Genomic DNA, 19075 nt, shown 5'->3' with positions numbered 1-19075 from the left:
ATTAGAATGTCGTGGAAAAGTTCATTTATTTCAGTAATTCAGCTCAAATTGTGAAACTCGTGTATTAAATAAATTCAATGCACACAGACTGAAGTAGTTTAAGTCTTTGGTTCTTTTAATTGTGATGATTTTGACTCACATTTAACAAAAACCCACCAATTCACTATATCAACAAATTAGAATACTTCATAAGACCAATAAAAAAAAAACATTTTTAGTGAATTGTTGGCCTTCTGGAAAGTATGTTCATTTACTGTATATGTACTCAATACTTGGTAGGGCCTCCTTTTGCTTTAATTACTGCCTCAATTCAGCGTGGCGGTGATCAGTTTGTGGCACTGCTGAGGTGCTTTGTCGAACCGTAGTTACACGGGATTGAACCGGTGCTTCTCGTCTCCTAAGTCCATCTCCGTACTCCGTGAGCTACCGAACAAACTTGTCATCTATGAAAACCCATAAATATGAAGCTGGATGTGTGCGATGCTAACGTTCAAAAGCATCAGTTTTCAAATCTCCCAGCATATTAATATTGTTTTGAAGTCATAGCATGACATTCTTCAAGTAATTTTGCGAAAATTACGCTTTATGAATCGCAACTCTGTAAATTTGTGTGAAAGTGTTCATTTATTTTGGAAACTGCAGTGATATGTACTTATTGGTACATATTTCATGTCACTCTAAAAAGTGCACCCAGGTACGTAAATTGAAAATTGAGTGTTTAATCTTATTATTATATATTACTGACACTCTATCCTCCAATATGATACTGTTAAGTGCTTTGACATAATCTGTATTGTTAAAAGTGCTATATAAATAAAGGTGACTTGACTTGACTTATTACACCTTTATAACACAAGAACGTGACCACATATGAAGTGAAAGTATTTTGTGGCTGATTTTTAAATTATGGCATGTAGAACATGTAGAATACACTCTAAAAAAATGGCACTAAAAGTGGTTCTTGGCTTGTAATCATTAGGGAACCACTTTTGGTGCTATATAGCACCATATTTTTAAAGGTGCTGTACAGCACCTTTGTCAAATGGTGCTATGTAGAACCATAAGAGATGCCATATTGCACTGTATTTCTTCAACAAAAATGGTGCTAAACAGCACCAACAGTGGTTCTTTGGCTCGTAAAGAACCTTTAAAGGGGCTTAACACGTTCTTTGTTCGGCAGTGGTGCTATACAGCACCTTAATCACCCCAAAGAACCACTGAAGAACCGCTGAAGAACCATACAGGAGCTTAACAGGTTCTGTATATGGTAGAGGTGCTATATAGCCCCTCAGTCATGCCAAAGAACCGGTGAAGGACTGCTGAAGAACCACTGAAGCACCAAGATTTGGTGCTATGCAGCACCAAAAGTGGTTCCCCTATGATTACGAGCCAAAGAACCACTTTTAGTGCTATATAGCACCATTTTTTTTCTTTAGAATGTAAGTTTAATTACTAAAAAATATATATAAATACATTTTAGGAAGGCTAAACAATCTATTGAACTTTTACAGCATTAAGCAGCATTTGGGGTTGTTAAAATGTCAATTTATATATTTGTTATAAAATTTTAATGTAATAAAAATTAGAAAACACTTATTCACAGGGAGTTTGTCATTGACATGAAAGTTTTAATACAGATTCTTTTTTAATCTTAATTTAAAACTTTCATGTCAATGACAGCCTCTGAGTATGTAAATAAGTGTATATTCAGCAATTAACTTTACAATAAGTTTAAAATGCCTGGAATTTTTTCTACTTTTTTTATCTGTTGTGGTCCGTTTCGTTTCACTTTATTTTCAGTGACATGGGACATCCCCCAAAAGAACCAAGCAAGCAGTCATCTACTCACATAGACATGTACTGAACAGTTTGAGTAATCATCAGTCAAACAGAAAAGAAGGGGAGAGCCCTGTGCATTGCAGATTACAGAGAAGCTGCTGAGAAACCTCACAAGAGCCAAGTGGGAATCTGAATGAGTATTCGCTGTTTGCTGCTCTACTTTCTGTTTACAGAATATTTTTACTGTGCAAATGTTTGCAAACATTTTCTCACTATGACTGTTGTTTCCTGCACTGGTAACATTTTTGATAAAACCTGTAGTTGCGTGGATAACGTTAAATAGAGTATAACATCAGACATGTTCTGATCTGATAAAATTTTCAAGAAAATAGAAACAATTTGCGTGTTTGTGAGTATGAGTATGCATCCTTAGCAGTGTGGGCTCTACCATCCTTCAAATGGTAGGGATGGTATGCAAGGGCTGGTGGGAAAATCAGTCACCCACTTCCACCCTTCCTATCAGGTAGACAGGTTGCTGTTGAGTGGCCATCACTCACTTACCCATATCCTTTACCCCCTGATATTATCTGTCTCACACACATATACATTCCTCCTGATCCACACCGTACACACTCACTCCAGCCTGACTGTGTGGGAAGGACAGTTTTTTCCTGAGAGATTGAGAGGGAGAGTTTTGAACAAAACAGATAAAGGCTGAAAGTTGCAAATGACATACCATGACAGAATGACTTTAGCAAGCATGAGGTAAAGTGAAAATAAAAGTGAGATGAGCAAAAAAACATTCATTGGACATGTCTGTGGCAGGAACCATTACAACAAAATAATAATAATGTTGTTTCACCACAGGGGGAATTCAAATTGGCTCTGCGGTCAAAAACAAGTAATGAACCACATCTTAGTTGATTTTCATTGCACAAGTTCTCTGACTAACTAAGGAGGGCAGTGATTGTCCATGTCATGTTACTGGTATGATTTTGATTTTGAATATCTTTTTTTTTTTCCAGTGTTTTTAAGTTTAAGTTTCTTTGTAGGTATTCAGCTCGATATTGATTCAGTTCATTTCAATAACACTGTTGATTTTGCCAAATTCATGAATTCTAAACAAATTCGATTCAGCTCTACAGAAGACAAAAAAGTTATTATTCAGCTCAATTCAGTTGTTCTCATCCATGTCAGTGCTGTCAAATCAAAAATATTACTTAAATGATGTGTCTTTTAGACCCCAATTAAGTCCAAAGCAAAGGTGGCAAGCAAAAAACTCCATCAAGTTAAAAGAAATGAAGGACAAAAAAAGCTTGGGAGAAACCAGGCTCAGTTAGGGGACCAGTTCTCTTCTGGCCTAAATGAACAAACACACTGGTATTATTAATCGGGATATAGCTTGTCCAGCAGGTTAAAACATGAAGGTATAGTTGCCGTCTAATCAGACTTTCCAACAGCCTATATTTAAGATTTGACTGATTTGCTAGAATTAATCACACTTTCCCACAAAACATATGAGAGAGGACCATTTAGCACAAACCGATTCAGATTTTCCCACAACACATATGAAAGAGACTGTTCAGAACATATTGGTTTAAAAAAAGAACCAATGAATTGGACTTTTCATCAAGAGAACCCTTAGGACTGCACTTTTGATCATTTCCTCAGCTCGCTTGCTCATAAAGCTGCCTGCACAAAGAAAGTAACATTAAAAACAGCAACGCAGTGTTTACTTTTAACTAGATTTAGTCAATTATTTCCCAACATACACATGGGTATGAAAGCGTATCAGTGACAAGTATGCACATGCATGTACTGCATGTGTGTTTGAGAGAGAAAATAATTCCTTCATTCACGAGAACAGTCATGAGAAGAAATTGAAAACCATCACACAGGCAAACCTAATCCAGTCAGAGAAATCAGACTATTGATTTTTACATTGCACACACAATGTGATTATTCATAATTCACAATTATGGAGTCATTCGAAGAAAATTCTGGGGATGATCAAGAATGCTAACAGCAACTGAGACACCTGCGGTATGCAAAACACTTAAGAATTAAAAACAAAAAAAAATGCATACTAAAGCGAGGCAGAGAAATGTGACCATGGACCACCAAACCAGTCTTAAGTGTCAATTTTTCAAAATTGAGATTTATACATCATCTGAAAGCTGAATAAATAAGCTTTGCTATGATCAGACAATATTTGGCCGAGATACAATTATTTGAAAATCTGGAATCTGAGGGTGCAAAAAAATCAAAATATTGAGAAAATCGCCTTTAAAGTTGTCCAAATGACGTTCTTAGCAACGCATATTACTAATCAAAAATGAAGTTTTGATATATTTACAGTAAGAAATTTACTAAATATCTTCATGGAACATAATCTTTACTTAATATCCTAATGATTTTTGGCATAAAAGAAAATGTTGTAATTTTGACCCATACAAAGTATTTTTGGCTATTGCTACAAATATACCCCAGCGACTTAAGACTGGTTTTGTGGTCCAGGGTCACAAATAATTTTTGACATCATTCGCGCAGGGTTAGCCATTCTCTTGCAAACACACACACACACACAGACACACACTTAAAACAACAAATACACACTCACATAAACTTCCAGTTAACCTGATTATGCAACCCATATCCTCTTTTTACATCCGTGCATTTCTCTAGTAATACGCAGCTTTTTAGCATTAACTGAAAAACCAGACTGTATTTCTCAACTTGAAAGTTGAGAAGTGATTGAAAAAGTACTCTTAAGCAACTGATAATATGATTAACCAGATAAATCCAAATTTATTTAAATAAAGTATAAGTATATATATATATATAAGTATAAGTATATATAAAGTATACGTATATTTATATATATAAATATAAGTATGCTTATATGATGATTATATTTAGTAGAATCAATTCTGAAACACTGAAACCATGGCAAGACTTCATGGATCTATAACAAACGGATGAACACTACATATGTTTACATAACATCTTCACGGTGACTTACTGATGTTCTGAGATTTCCACATCCATAACCAGGATCATGGGAAAGTTCAGATTAAATCTCACCTGTGACAAAAATCAAAGATAAGTACAAGAACATGTTTTGAAATCACATTGTAGTGTTTCTGCGACGTTAGACATCAGGCTTGTGAGTCTTCCAGGAATGGAACACTCCTTGGGAAAGGTTTATCAGCTGCTAAACCAACATGCAAAGCAGTTATTTCTTCGGTACAGAATATGGGTGGAGTGTGTTCACCTTTGAGACTTTAAATGAATTATAACAGATGAGAGAGTATCTCAAACATCTTAATGCTTGAGGCTAAAACTGTTATGCAAAAACCCACATTCCATCTTATTTCAAAGATGGGCTTTCCGTTAAAATTAATAATGCTTTGGAACTGAATATCCTCTAAATAAAGGCTCTTAAAATGTAATATATGAGTAAAATTGATGTCTAATAATTGGCTTTCAGTAAACACAGTTTCAAATCATTGGTCATGCTTTCATTATACTGTAGTTTACGCTCCAATTTCAGCTTAATGACCCTAGATTCTTTGGTAGCAATATTTTAATGAGAGAAAACAAAATTTGCATTTTGTTGACATTTGCAATGCTACACACACTGAAAAAAAATATTAATTGAATTTACTAAATTTTTTTAAGGTAAGTGGTTGCAATCAATTTATTTTAGCTACATTTAAATAAACAAATTTAGTTGACAAACTTTCAACATCTAAATGCTAAATGTAACTTACCTTGAAAGAATTTTGTATCATTTTTTTCAGTGCATTTTGAAACCACAGATTTCAGTGTTCTCAAGGAGAAAGGGAGTGATTGAGTCATATCCACATCAGCAGGACAGTAAGAAAAAAACACAATCTATGAGGATGTGAAACTCAACTCGGACCTAAAATATACATACAAATATCCTTGCAGTAGAACTGTCTTATGATTTCGTGTCTGGTCCTGTGTTAAGATCTATTGCAATCCATTTACTCAAAAATGAGGAGCTAAAGCACAAATTACAATTGTCTAATTTAACCACATCTTCATAGGAAACAAAATAAGATATTGTTAGAATGAGTCAATGAAAAAAAAATAAAACATAAAAAATAAAAATAAACCTCAAAGCATCATTCTTCACCTATTGTGCAGTATACTAAATGTCTACCAACATCATCTGTTTTGTCTAAACACAGGTGATGCCATTCAGCTCTTGGGAATCAGCTGCTACCGTCTTTCAACATCCTGGCAGCCTGTCATCAACAACTCACATGTCTAATTGCAGTGAGGGAGAGGGAGACTAAGGGAAAGTTTATCTCAGAAATTACTGCTCACTTAAACATGTTCTTTCATGAAAGCACTTCAAACCGCTTTAACAGGTTGTTAAAGAACTTGCTTCTGTAACCCTGTATGCTATAGAGCCAGTGAGAGACAGATTTCTCAATGAAGATACAGGGAGACTGAGATACACTTGATCTTACTAATGTCAGTCTTACAGTAAAGGTGTGTATATATATATATATATATATATATATATAAGTTTCTGTTATTAATTACTGACCCTTATGTTGTTATACTGTAAATATATCTGACTTTATTTCATCCAAGCAACACAAAAGGAGGAATTTTGAAGGATATTTCATGCTGCTCTTTTCCAAACCATGAATTTATCTAGTGACTAACGGCTGTCAAAATCATCTTTAATTTTATTTTTTACTATATATTTTTTTAATATTTCAGAGATGCAAGGATGAAATAATTGTTTATTTGATTAAATTAAATTTTTTTTGAGGAGTTCCTTCAATGTTTTAGAGATGCAAGGCTGCTACAGTATGTATCATGGCGTGGCATATATCATATACATTCTTGTATGATAGTGTCACAAAGAGCCTGATAAAATCTTCACCTGATCAAATAAAAGAACCGCCACTCAACTATAAAACAAACTGCAGAACCATAAAACTGTTGAATAAGAGAGAAGGAAATGGTGTTTACTATGTTTTATTACTTTACAACCAAAAGAAGTACAATAAGGCTTTTCATCTCTTTCATGGTCTCTGTGTGTGTAAGATAGGCGGGGAAAATGAATCACTGATCAAAGGTTTTAAAAAAATCATAACTTTCAATATATGCAATGTATGAACATTTAGGCCCATATATTTACAAAATGTGTCCTATTCTTAGACAGGTCAATCTATATGATGCCATGAGGACATACTGCACTTCACATTTGTCTTTTTCTCACAGAAATAATACTGTAGCACATTTACTTATACACCAGAGTTTGCAAACTCTAAATTATACAGCTGTTTACAAATTTGTTATCCTTTGACGTGTGTAAAATGCAATTTCATAAGTCATGTGCCTCAACGATATGAGCGTGAGAGGGGCTGAAGGGTGTGAATGCATCGCTACTGATGGAGAGATAGTGTTGCAAAGACACGCTGGCTGCGCAATATTCCTGGGATGGTGATGAGGTTTTGTCAGGAATGTGTATGAAGGGGAGAGGCTGTTTTAAAAAAGGGCTAACCTGACATATTCACACGCACACACATACACACATTCAATATCTCGTGCCTCTGCTCTGATTCTCTGGGGGCTGCTGATTGACAATAAACCTACAGAAGTTGCCGGTGTCATTCATATGTGTATGACTCACAGGACAGATAGACACTCTTTCTCACTTCACTCCAGCAGTATTACATTTGAAAACGTGGAGGCTTTTTCTCAGCAGAGCAGCAGGACACTTAAGCAAACACCTACATGCTGTCCATTGACGTCTAGAAGGAACAATTGAAATAATAAAGAGATATCATTTGAACCTATGGGCTGAAACAGCAGAAATGATGAGTCACTCAGACACTGGGTGTTAACAAAGTCATGTAACATATTATGAAATAATATGTAACTCGATACTCTGACACTCTTGTTGTTGAATGCACATTTCACAAACACTCCAACTTACATGATCAGAGCATCCAAAAAGTGTTCCTGAAAGATAGAGGTGTATCCTGTTTGCAAAGTAAACTTGGCCAAAAATAAAAGATGGTATTATATGTTATTTACAAATACATAAATGTTGGAAATATTCTCAAGGTCAGCATAGCAAATCCAGCAAACCTGAGCTCAAGCCTCTGCGATCCATTTGCGTACTTGGAAACTGTTTCCAAGATCTGTTGACTTAGGACTACAAATCTAGAGCGGAACTGCAGTGTAATGAACTTTTTTGTTCTCTGTGGTTCCGCAGGCCGAGACCAGTTCTGTCAGGTCAGCAACGGAGCTGTATAAACCCTACTATTTATGGGACAGGCTGTAAAGGAAGTCAAGATTTTTTTAACTTCCCCCATCCCATGAAGCCTTGTAGCAGGAGGTTTGCGAAAGACAAGCAAAGGGACTAGGTGACGTATGTTCGTATGCATGCATGCGTGTTAGGTAGCCGTTCGGGGGAACAGAAGAGTCAGCCATTCGCAGCAAGCTGTTCATCCACTTATCTTTCATCAAGTGACCCTTTCTGAAATGTGATCCAACAGGAATGCGCGCCAGTCTGTCCTGTCCAATCACAGACAGGCAAATGTAATGGAGCACCGTCAATGATGAGGAAGGTCTCGTTCATCGGCTCTCTGCTCATTCACCCTTGAGTCAAATAGACCTTGCACAGAATTACAGAAATGATGGTCCAACCTCTCAAAAAGTGACATCCACTAAGATCATCTGAAAGCACTTACCTGGATGATCAAGCCAAAAGAAGATCTGATAAATAGAAAGATGAATAGAAAGTTTCTATTAATCTGGCACTTATATATATATATATATATATATATATATATATGGAAATTTGAAACAATATATAAAATATCCAAAAAGTGCCCTTGGTAGGCCAATTTAGGCCCTGATCAGGCAGAACGCATTTTTTGCCTTTTTAAAATTGTTTTCTATTGGCAGTGAGAGTTTTGCACTCTGTTTATGTGCCCTGGGCGCCTCACGTTTTAGCCGCCTGCTGCCCCTTGTGTTTTTGCAGGAGCGCTCTGAGCACCTGAAGTTGAAAAAAACGCAAATCTGAGCAAAGAATCACCCGACGTCATTTGCGTTTTTTTCCATTGTCCAATCAAATGAATATAGAGGTGGGCCTTCCGTTGTGGTGACGAAATTTTACCGTTGCTTAGAAAGTCCGGAGACTGTAGTGATGGAGGAAAAACTTTTGGTGTCTGTCATGGGTTACCCGGAGCTGTATTTTTTAAGGTATTTGCTAATATGACAGTTTACTTAACAGCAAAAACCAAAGATTTTAGAGTACTCGCGCTATAATCCTTTGATTAAACTGACAGGACAGCTGATTTGGTGATTGCCTAACAACATAAAAAACGCAGTGCACTGCTCACGCCTCATGTTTTCATACCTAAAAAAACGTGTTCGGTCTGATCAGGCCTTATGCCGTTTGGAACAGAAATAGAAAGAGACTGGAGATCAGACTGCACACACAGACACATTCAGGAGCACAGAAACTTGTTGTCAATGCTGCCCCATAACTTTTACTAATAAAGTAGCTGTGCAGCTGAATCGCTAAATTATATTTCTCAGCAACAAAGGGGTAACATTGCTGTTTTTTAGGTAATTAAACTCTTCACTATTAGTATAGAGATCTGCACAGACAGATAATTCACAGACAATCTCTCTCTCTGTCTCTGTCTCTCTCTCGCTAATTCATTCAAATAAATGCTATAACTCATTCAATTAAATTTAATCTTTCCACATTACTTCTAATGAGCTGCAACGCGTCATCTTCTTGTCAATTATTGTTTGGCAAACATCAATAAAAAGCTGTAACTAATCAGCGTTGGTAATTTGGCAAGTACAATAGACTACAATTCTTAGTAAAAAAAGACAAAACAATTATTGAAAACAGAAGATGTTTATTATTCACTCAGCCAAAAAGGATTGGTTATCGGCAGATGCTAATAATCTTAAAAACTGGTTGTTTATGTTGTTATGTTATGTTTATGTAAAAACGAATGATTTTTTTTTTGTACCAGCAAACTGCACATAAATAATCACACAAAATATGCATTCATTTCAAATCTATCAAATTACAATTATCATTTATCATTCATAATGCTAAAAATATGTATTTGGAATGAAAATCAGTTTGAGAATAGAAGTTTAGGGATGTTGCAACAAGTTAAATGTACAAAACATGTAGACATAAATGTATTTATGTGGGGAAAAAATGCATAGCCATGATGCAGAATTCATGCTACACTCTTAAAAATAAAGGTCCTTCACAATGCCATAGAAGAACCTTTTTGTCTCAATGGTTCCATAAAGAACCTTTAGAATCTGAAGAACCTTTCTGTTTCACAAAAGGTTCTTTCTGGTGAAAGAAGGTTTTTCAGATTATAAAAAGGTAAGGAAGAGATGGCTCTTTAAAGAACCTTTGACTGAATGGTTTTTCAAAAACCGTTTTCAAAAACGGTTCTTCAATGGCATCGCTTGAAGAACCTTTTGAAGGACCTTTATTTTTAAGAGTGTAACTCCAAATACCATAGCATTCCTTACCCTCTTTCACAAAACCCAGCTGTCCGCAGGCAACAGCAGATCTTCATCTCTTCACAGCAAAGCGGCATCGTTGACTTTGATGGTAAGGAGTTGTCAGCTCACAGGGGGCAGAACATGTAGGTCTTTTCCTGAAAAGTTTGGCATTCACTCGTGGCTCCGGTTTCAGGCTTCCATTGAGAGAACGACAGGCTGACTAGCAGCTGTTCTGAAGGTCTGTGAGGAAATGAGGGAGGAAAGTCATCAGTTTATGGGGATGAATGGGCATGACTAAGTGATACTAAAACAGAGCATGTCCACTAATTGGGTTTCTAGAATTTCTACTGCGCATTAGGGGGAGGAACCTCTAATAGCATCTTTTGTACGGATCACTCTCACTTAGGTGGAAGAAACCTATACTTTTCACAATGCAAATTGAAGTATTGAAAGGTTTTGTTTCTAAAATTACTTCGCAGCTGTTTTAACCTTTTTCCTCACAGTTTTATTCATCACTGGAGGTTATTTCCAGACACTCACATTGCTTTCTGTGCCTTCTTGCAAGCCTTTCAACCTTTCTTCAGCAGTTATCAGCTAAATTATGCCATGTTCACTCTAGCTCTATTTACTGAGGCGGTGCTAATGTGAGGTTTCATTTCATCTTTGATCTGTTTTCCTGTAAGAACTCAGTGTGACCTGAAGCCTTAATTTCCTCAATTCAACTGCTAATGCTTGAACAGGTTTGTCAGGACTTACTGATGCTCTCGAAGTGCATTATCGACACATTATCAAATATTTAACTTGTTTTAGATGTCAAGAAATGCATGTGAACAAGGCTAAGGAGACACTGACCCACTAAGCTCCAGATTACTAATGACAAGAAAGGAGAATTTATTCTCTGGAAACAGCATGTAATTTACCATGAGAGCTTTTAAGAGTGGGTTAAACTTCAATTAAATGATCAGTGAGTCAGACTGTCATCCTCACCTTGGAATTTTGAAACAGGTCAACACACGCCGCTATTTTATTCAGCTTTATTCGCTCGGCTTCATTCACTCAACAAAGAGCTTGAGAAGATGCTTAGGAAGATGACACACTCCAGTACATATTACTGCTTAGTCACATGCTATGATAGACAAAACAATTGTCTAAACCAACATAATTAAAGTGGAAATCTGTAAATTAGGCCTGTGCAGTGTAACACTAATCACTGAGAAAAGTATTTTGTTATACTAACTCAACAGAAAATGTGTTGTCCTACTTCCAGGCGTGCTGCTCTCAGCTGTATGCGACTACCGGGACTACAACTGCAAAGACTGCTTGTTTAAAGGGAGTCATATATGCAGCTGCAGCCTATAAATTAGTGGTGTTAAACTTGGACAGGCATGTCACACAACAGGTGCATTGCCTGAATAAAGCTAAGCTGCTTAGAGTAGTACTGAAATGTTTTGGGTAGGAGTTTTTTTCTTTTCTTTTTGCAACACAAGCAGAGTGTGAATTCTGCATCCGTATCTGATTATAGAGTTTCGTTATCTGATCATCACTATAGATTATATAGCAACTGCTGTATCCGCATTTTAAATAATTCCTACACATACCATCCTTAATATGTATATGATGACAGGTAGATGGACGAATGGACAAATGGTTGGAGGGACAGACAGATGTACAGACAGACCAATAGATCGATAGATAGATAGATAGATAGATAGATAGATAGATAGATAGATAGATAGATAGATAGATAGATAGATAGATAGATAGATAGATAGATAGATAGATAGATAGATAGATAGACAACATACAGACAAATAGAAATGCAGCAATACAGAAATTAGACAGGCAGAAAGAAATCAAAGTGATGTATAATGATTACTGGTAGAGGAAAGGGTATGTGGTAGTAGCTGTTCTGAGTGGTTTTACAAGCATTGTTGTGTGGTTACAGTATGTAAAGACTACAGTTGTATGAGTAAAGTGTACAGTACTTTCTTTAACCCTTGAAAATCTAGAAGAAACTTGCATGTAATCTGTAGCTGCAGATCTAATTGTTTGCAATGATGACACAGGAAATCAGCCCGACACTAATAGCAAGAGCTGCCAGGAGAACATGAAGGACAGCATTCAGAAATGGATTTGACAAACACGTCCACTTCCTTTCTATAATGAATGTAATGTGGATGTTATGACACAGTGGCTTATAATGTAGCCTGGAGGAATAATATCACAGAATGACCCTGTTGTCTAAGTAAGAATCTCTGAGAGGCGATTCAGGATCCACAGGCTATGTCCCCATCTATCCACTAATTAATTCTTCCGTTCATTACAATGCTCCATGACATTTATGTCTGATGTAAAAGAGACTTCTAATGGGTTTTCATTATGTACACTATATAGCAAAAGTATGTGACCACTGAACATTCAAGTACCATACCTTGATGAACTATTTCAAAGCAATATTAATAAGGAGTTTCTCATGCACTGTAAGAGAAAATATAAAGACAGTTAAAAAAAATAGCAATTAATCTAAACATTTGACCAATTTTTGAAATGTGGAATAAAAAAGAATTAAAAATATATAAATGTATGAAATTATTTTATTAATATCTTAAGCTAACACACTAACTTTGACAGCCTTAAAATGCCTTTAGTTTTCTCAAATTTCTCTGAAATGTTTTGTGGACCCCCAGGCATCCCTTGAAGTCCCCTGGGACCATAATTTTAAACCGTACTCCTCAGGAATTTCATTGTATGGTCTAGCAGTTAAATTGGTCTCATCTGCAATTAAGAGGCCGAGGCAAAGCTGTTAATTGCACAGGGATGCCCACATACTTTTGACCATGTAGCATTTAACTGGGCTAGCATTTAGCAGAATGGAAAAAAAGACAAACTCGGATGGTGAAAGATGGTGAGAACATGCATCTTGATTTGTTACCAGTCTTGAGTCATGACATCTACCTAATGGTAACACAAAACTAATTACAATCTATCCATTTTTTTGAATAATTTTGCCACTGGTGGCACAGTGTTTGAAAACTCCCTTCCATCCTTTGGAGCACACGCTAGTGAGGTGACGAGCCAGTGTGATACTTTGCAGACATTGGCAGTTGAGTTGATCAGTGTTTCAGCGGGAGCAGTAGATAATGTGCCAGGTAATTTCTCACACCGCTGCTTCCTGTCAGGATGTGCTGAGGACACAAGTCCTGCGACATAAATGATCAGCTTCTTGATTAAAGTCTCTGGCTTTCCTAATTTAATCTTCTGCAAATCATAGCAGGATCTATTGTGGATGTTAGCAGAAGAGTGAGTTACAATGATATGATAATGTATGCTAAATCTACTTGTACTAAGCCATAGCTGTACAGACTGAGCCAAAGGAAATAAATGATGATCCCACTTTTGCCAGGAAAAAAGTAAAGAAAACTGAATTCTACAAATTCAGTAGAATGGTGTCATCAGGAATGTGGGTGTGCTTATGTCAGTAATGTTTCCTATTGACCACAGTGTTCCAGTGAAAACAAAAGTATTTGATGGGGTCAGGAAAATCCTCTCGGCTCTCGGTTTATTTTTATTTTTATGTTTATTCATCAGCTGATAGGGAGGAAAACAAAATCTCTGATTTTCTTTGAATTACCTCAGTACACCATGTAAAGGCCAAGGTATATGACTTTAGTAATCATACAGAACCCATAGTATATACCAAAGTACTATGGTATAGCCATCACTGTACAAACAGTAGAGCCCATAGTATTTGTTGTAACAGATACAACACGAATATACAAAAATAACTTTAACATGCGATAGAAAAGACAACATCAGCATATATAGACAGAATATGATGGCGGAAAAGAGACGCGTGACGTCTACTGCCTTAAAAACATCATGATACATCTCATTTTCAGAGCAGTTAAGAGGACACAGAATTCAGAGAAGATGACACTACGAGACCACAGATGCTATGCTTCACTGTAGTTTTGGAATGGGCTGGGTCTCAGTGCTCTATTTTAAGTTTGTCCTGACCTCAGAACCTAGTTTGAAAGCACCGTGCAATATTACATCAGACCAAAGTCTTCCTGTGCAAACACATTTGATTTCTGTCAGATGATCAGATACCTGGAATAATGTGAAACTGGCCTCACTTTGCTTCATTTTCTCTTTCAGAATTAAACAAACTCATTACTTCCTCCTTCTCATTTCTTCACGGTCTCACAGGGAGAACTGGGTGCGTCAGAAACAGAGCGGTCAGCAGGGTCACTGAGAGTTGTCAGGAAGTTTTGATCAAGCCAAACAGAGAGAAAACGTGATCGCAAAAAAGTCTGCTTATCAAAAGGTTACTTCTATAGTTCATCGTGATCAAATATAATGTTAATACAACTCGATAAATGATCAAAGAATTTCAAGCATCTGGATTTCTCTTGTTTGTGCACATATTCCCTCCAGTCATTCATCCAGCACTTCTCGTCGCTGAGCTTTTGTCTAACTGTCCTGTTTAGAGGTGAGTGCAGAGAAAATACTTCATTCATTTCTCCTGGAGCCTTTGAACGCTCCCACAAGAGCACTAAATATTTACTTGAGGTGCCTCTGTTTGTTTAAAGTTGGGAGACACACCAGAGAAGCTGAAGAGGCCGGTTGTGGGGGAACTTGAGACAAAACACCTCTTTGCTTGTGATGACTGCCAGACCACCAGGTTGGTCTCGCCTGTCTTCCTTTAAGCGCCATCACCTCTTTGCCTCCTTTTGAGGGCATGAGGGAGTGTAGACCACAGGCCTGCACTAACATATCTCTCTCTTTTCAAGGAATACATACAGACTAAGCCTACTGTTACAGTTTTAGCTGGTCTTAAGATTGTACGTTTCTCAATCATGGTATGGAGTTCAAGAATAAATATCGCATATGACTAAATTATGGTAGTCATCTTGTCAGTAAGCTCTTAAAGTACTTAAGATACGGCGATATTTCAAACATTTCTGTAGCTCAAAGAGTATATGGCGCCATCAGTTCCAAGATCATAGGTTTGATTCACAGGGAAATGTATGACCTGATATGATCTATACGAAGAATGCAATCTAAGTGCTTTGGATAAAAGTGTCTGTCTGTCAAGTGCAGTTAAACAGGAGTCAGTTGCTGAGAAATGTTCATTTGATGAAAGCTACCTTGTAAAAAATGAAGCAAAGGAACATAAAGGAAAGTAAAAGAATTAAGCTGTTCAACACTTTTAGAGCCAGATTTACTAAACAAGACAAATTACCATGAGATCGCAATTTCATAGGAAGGTCCTGTGGGTGATCTACTGACAATGCGCAAATTAATGACCAACAATCTAGCGTACTGAGAGCAGTGCAAACTGGTAAAATTGGTTAAGATATGCTTTTTTTAAGCACAAACACCAGTAAACATACTATCACAAACCTTAGTAAATCATGTTGCATCATTTATTTAAATACTCTCCTCCCATTAATTTTGCATCTGAAAGAGAAACTCCTGCAAATGCGTATGCAATAAGGTCAACTGCAAAAATATGTCCATGCCTTTTCAAGGCTTTTTTTTTTCACTTAGTAAATACTGACAGCTTTTAACGCCAAAAGAGCTTCTGCACTAGTACAAGCTGTTAGTATATCCGTCCCCTAAAGTCTTCTTTAAAGTAAGTTAACAAAACTGAACCAATTTACTGCCTTGATACATGTTCTTGATCTTATGCATTGATCTTAGAGTAGTGACATATTTCATTTTTGACGGGATTGAAAATTATCTAAGTGATCTAGGACCTTATTATTGACTGTAAATCTATCTCTCATAGCCACATTTTCATCCACATGAAATTCAATATGACATCCACACTGACTAAAGTCTATTGTGCTCGTAATCATAGGGGAACCACTTTTGGTGCTATATAGCACCATATCTTTAAAGGTGCTATACAGCACTTTTGTCAAATGGTGCTATTGTAGAACCATAAGAGGTGCCATATTGCATTGTATTTCTTCATCAAAAATGGTGCTAAACAGTACCAACAGTGGTTCTTTGGCTCGTAAAGAACCTTTAAAGGGGCTTAACAGGTTCTTTTTACGGCAGTGGTGCTATATAGTACCTTAATCACCCCAAAGAACCACTGAAGAACCGCTGAAGAACCATACAGGTGCTTAACAGGTTCTGTATATGGTAGCGGTGCTATATAGCCCCTCAGTCATGCCAAAGAACTGGTGAAGGGCCGCTGAAGAACCACTGAAGCACCAAAGAACCACTTTTAGTGCTATATAGCACCAAATGCAGCCTTGGTGAGCATAAGAGACTTGTTTTAAAAATAATAAAAAATCGCCCCCAAACTTTTAAACGGTAGTATTTATTTCAAGGCCAGTATTTATTTCCACTAATCATATTCCAGAGCAAAGCATGTCTAAAACAGCAATGTAGTTCATTACAATCATGTTGACATTCACCAAGACTATGTGCCAATGTTTTCAGCCTGCATTATCTGGTCTCTCAGACCTTAACAGTTACAGCTGAGATCACAGCAGTGGGACAGTTAATCAGGGACTGGCACATATAGTGATTCAGCATCAACTGAAAAATGCTTTATCCCTAACTGCTCTCAAATATTTAACAGAGAGCTAATCAAATATTTAACAGACAACAATAATCTGGCAAACAAAAGAACAAGATGTTTTCCTCAACTGTTTCAGTACTGTTACAGTAATGCACAAAGTGCTATTTACATTACCATACCCTTAAGCACCAGGGTAACAATGTGGTAATACTATAGCACATTAGTGTAATATGCACATTTTTCTTAATGATTCCTTTCCATCATTATTTATTTTTAGTCTTTATTAGTGAGAACTGCACGTGGAACAATGAAATTTCATATTTAGTGTTACATTTAGTGGAAAAATACCCAACCGAATAGGGCAATTAAAAACACATGATAAAAAGGCTCCTCTGTAAAGATAATTGCTTTTACAGTGTCTGTGGACATGTTGTTTCATGGATCAGCAGTTAATTCGATTTGTAGAGCCATTATTGCGGAATGCACTGACTCAATGCATCACAGTATTTGGCCTGAAGAACTGAGAATTATATACTGACAATGACTTCAATGGAACTGACTTTGCTCTCCTCGGAGCAGCTGACATGAAGTTATTTGCTAAACTGAGTTGTCAAGGCTCCATCTGTATTTTGTGCAAATGAATAGAACAATTGATGTTGACAAGCCTTAACAAGACAAAAATTCAGATATGAAAGCCATACAGTTCCCAGTCCGTCTCTTTTTTTTGTGTCCTCCCACTCACCTCCTGCTCACTCTTACCCATCACACAAAAGCACACGGCTCGATTTCTTTATTGTTCCTCACACTTTCGTCCTTGTGCATAATCTCTCTCACACACTGTCATGCTGAGAAGCTCCAAATGTTTATGTCCCATCAGTCTTTTTCTCTTCTGACCCTGGCGAGCCCCTGCAGAGTGACTTCTGACCTCCCACCTGTTACTTCCTGTCACTGAGTTTGAAAAATGGGCTTTGGAAAGATCAAGAAAATGAATGAAATATTTATTTATTGCTTTGAACAATAGATTGCTGCAGGAATGAGATGGAAATTAGTTAGCACTTTTGCACTTCTGGCCTGAAATATGTTTTTACATTTTGTTCTATGGCATAAAATACATTTTTACAGCTTTTTGTCTTAAAAAGGTGGCTGCTAACAATCGGCTAAATGAGACAGAGGTAGTCAAACATGTTAGTTACAGAAAAGTGTCACAGAGTTTTGTCTCTTAAGTTGTTTTGTTATCTTTGTCATATAGGAAAGCTTTAGGCTTTTCTCACTGTTGTTGTGAGGTCCATAGGTCATCCGGTAGTCAAAACAAAATACCGCTTGCATTTACCAACATATGGAACAGCTTAAATTTCATTGAATTTTTCACATCAACACTAATTAATAAATCATCGGATTATCTGCAGCTTTATGGTGACCCGGTATTATATAACATCCAGTCGATGTATTGCCGCCATTCATATTCTATAGGCAACACAGGCCGAATACTCGATCTGTTTACATTGGGTGCACAGATGTAAGGATTCCGTCTGCTCTCCATGAACTCAACACCAGCAGGTTTCTCTGACATATTCAAGGAGAGAGAGAGAGAGCGAGAGAGAGACTTTATGTGAAAAGAATTAGCCAGATTCCTCCCTCGGTGGAGTGGAGATAAGACAGACAGCTCTTCTAAAAAGAGACAAAGAGATCGAGAAACTAAGACACAGACAGAAGGAGAAAGACAACACTATGATTTGGCAGAGACTGTCAGTCCTTCCATATGGTGGCCATTCTCCTCAGTGGGACTAATGAAAGGGGTAATAAATCCCTCTGTGGAACAGAGAGGAGAGGGAAGCGCTGAAAGAAGCCCTCAGATGGGGCACATCAGAATGTGTATCTCCTCTTCAGATGTTGGGCCTCAGGAAGATAGAAAGCACTGAACTCAATATGGCCTTGAGAGATTAGAGCATATTCACATTGAAGTTTTAGTAAAGTGCAGGTATTGAACTTGTATTTAAGAAAAACTGGAGCTTTGGAGATACATAAATGTCACTTTGGGAATTACCACATCAGTGTCCGATGTCAGACTTGATTGATCTAGTCAGGCTTTGCGTCCTCTGTTAAGGATGTTAAGATTTATTATTTAACCTTCAGTTTTAAACCCTGTGAGAGTATTCATGAAGTGAAACAATATGTAAAGACCTATAGCTTCTCAAAGGGTGACAGAAA

At 37.0% G+C, this 19075-nt stretch overlaps 1 long non-coding RNA gene across 1 annotated transcript in view; it reads right to left on the bottom strand.

The window, feature by feature from the left end:
• Positions 1-19075, bottom strand: part of LOC131532805 (uncharacterized) — a 44045-nt gene that overhangs the window by 12056 nt on the left and 12914 nt on the right. Inside the window, exons 2-3 of the long non-coding RNA XR_009268965.1 lie at positions 10354-10566; positions 4802-4863 (exon numbers count right to left, since the gene is read on the bottom strand). This is a non-coding gene — a long non-coding RNA (uncharacterized LOC131532805). The remainder of the gene's footprint in view (positions 1-4801; positions 4864-10353; positions 10567-19075) is intronic.

The sequence above is a fragment of the Onychostoma macrolepis genome, chromosome 24 (assembly GCF_012432095.1).
Source record: "Onychostoma macrolepis isolate SWU-2019 chromosome 24, ASM1243209v1, whole genome shotgun sequence".
NCBI lineage: Eukaryota > Metazoa > Chordata > Actinopteri > Cypriniformes > Cyprinidae > Onychostoma > Onychostoma macrolepis.
This window is presented reverse-complemented; position numbering and strand designations above follow the sequence as displayed.